Below are 2,609 nucleotides of genomic sequence, written 5' to 3' on the forward strand. Positions count from 1 at the left end.
AAGGAGCATTCTGGCTCTACTTCCTCCAAGACAAATTTGTTTGGTCTTCTGGCAGTCCAAGATGTTTTCAATATTCATCAACATTACAATTCAAATGCATCAATTCTTTTGTGGTCTTCCTTATTCATTATCTGGCTCTCATATGCATATGAGACTATTGAAAACCCATGGCTGTGTCAGAGGCACCTTAATCTTCCAAGTGACATCTTTGCTCTTTAACATTTTAAAGAAGTCTTTTGCAGCAGATTTGCTCAGTGCAATATGTCCTTTGATTACGTGACTACTGCTTCCATGACTGTTTATTGTGGATCCGAGTAAAATGAAATCCTTGACAACTCCCATCTTTTCTCCATTTATTATGATGTTGCTTATTGGTTCAGTTGTGAGGATTTTTGTTTTCTATATGTTTATGTGTAATCCATACTGAAGGCTGTAGTCTTTGCTCTTCATCAGTAAGTGCTTCAAGTCTTCTTCCTTTTCAGCAAGGAAGGTTGTGTCCTCTGCATATTGCAGGTTGTTAATGAGTATTCTGCCAGTTTTCTTCCTATAGTCCAGCTTCTCAGGTTATTTGCTTAGCATACAGATTGAATAAGTATGGTGAAAGCATGTAACCCTGATGCACACCTTTCCTGATTTTAAACCATGCAATACTCCCTTGTTCTGTTTGAATGAATGCCTCTTGATCTATGTACAGGCTCCTCATGAGCAGTTAGGTGTTCTGGAATTCTCATTCTATGCAATATTATCCATAAATTAGTATGATCCACACAGTTGAATGCCTTTACATATTCAGTAAAAGACAGGTAAACATCTTTCTGGTATTCTTTGCTTTCAGTCAGAATCCATCTGACATCAGCAATGATATCATTCATTCCATGTTCTCTTCTGAAACTTGCTTGAATTTCTGGCACTTCCCTGTTGATGTACTGCTGCAACCATTTTTGAATTATTTTCAGCAAAATTTTCTTATGTGCAATGTAAATGATACTGTTTGATAATTTTCACATGCTGTTGGATCACCTTTCTTTGGAATAGGAACAAATATAGTCTCTTCCAGTTGGTTGGCCTGATAATTGTCTTCCATATCTCTTGGCATAAAAGAGTGAGGGTTTCCAGTGTGCTGCATTCATTTGTTGAAACATCTCAATTGGTATTCCATTAATTCCTGGAGGCTTGTTTTTTGCAATTCTTTTGGTGCAGCTTGGACTTCTTCTTTCAATATCATCAATTCTTGATTATATGCTACATAACAGCAACAACAATATACACATGGCCTTCACCAGATGGAATGCACAGGAATCAAATTGACTATATCTGTGGAAACAGACAATGGAGAAGCTCACTATCATCAGTCAGGACAAGGCCAGGGACTGTGGAGCAGACCATCAATTGCTCCTTTGCAAGTTGAAGTTGAAGCTGAAGAAAATTAAAACAAGTCTATGAGAGCCAAAATACGACCTTGGTCACATCCCACCTGGATTTAGAGAGATCATCTGAAGAACAGATTTGACACATTGAACATCAGTAACTGAAGATCAGACAAGTTGTGGGATGACATCAAGGACATCATACCCGAAGAAAGCAAAATGTCATTAAAAGGATATGAAAGGAAGAAAAGACCAAAATGGGTGTCAGAAGAGACTCTGAAACTTACTCTCTGAAACAGAGAGTAGCTAAAACAAATGGAAGAAATGATTAAATAAAAGAGCTGAACAGAAGATTTCAAAGGGTGGCTCAAGAAGACAAAGTAAAGTATTACAATGAAGTGTGCAAAGACCTGGAGTTAGAAAGCCAAAAGGAAATGATATACTCAGCATTTTTCAAGCTGAAAGAACTAAAGAAGAAAGTCAAGCCTCAAGTTGCAATCCTGAAGGATTCTATGGGCAAAATATTGGACAATGCAGGAAACATCAAAGAAAATGAAAAGAATACACAAAGTCACTGCACCAAAATGAATTGGTCGATGTTCAACCATTCAGTTGTTGTTGTTGCTGTCATGTGCCGTCAAGTTGGACCCAACTCATAGTGACCTCTCCTTGGGTTTCCGAGGCAGTATCACTATGGAAGTAGATTGCCCAAGCTTCCTTCCGAGGAGTGGCTGGTAGGTTTGAACCGCCAGCCTTCTAGTTAGCAGTCAAATGCTTTAGGCATTACACCACCAGAGCTCCTATTAGTACCCACACCAAAGACAGGTGATCCCACAGAATGTGGAAATTATCTAACAGTATCATTAATATCACACTCAAGTAAATTCTTGCTGAAGATAATTCAAAAATGGTTGCTGCAGTATATTGACAGGGAACTTCCAGAATTGTAAGCTGGATTCAGAAGAGGATGTGGAACAAGGGATATCATTGCTGATGTCAGATGGAAAGCAAAGAATGTCAAAAAGGTGTTTACTTGTGTTTTATTGAGTACGCAAAAGCATTTGAGTGTGTTAATCGTACAAATTATGGATAACATTGTGAAGAATGGGAATTCCAGAGCACTTAATTGTGCTCATGAGGGATCTCATGGTTGATAAAGTGCTATGAGATGAGCCCCTCAGGTTGGAAACTAAACCCACTGCCATTGAATCTATTCTGGCTCACAGCAACCCTTTAAGACAG

Source organism: Orycteropus afer, unplaced genomic scaffold, assembly GCF_000298275.1.
Source record: "Orycteropus afer afer isolate SDZICR_OR568_19922 unplaced genomic scaffold, OryAfe1.0 scaffold00023, whole genome shotgun sequence".
Lineage (NCBI taxonomy): Eukaryota > Metazoa > Chordata > Mammalia > Tubulidentata > Orycteropodidae > Orycteropus > Orycteropus afer.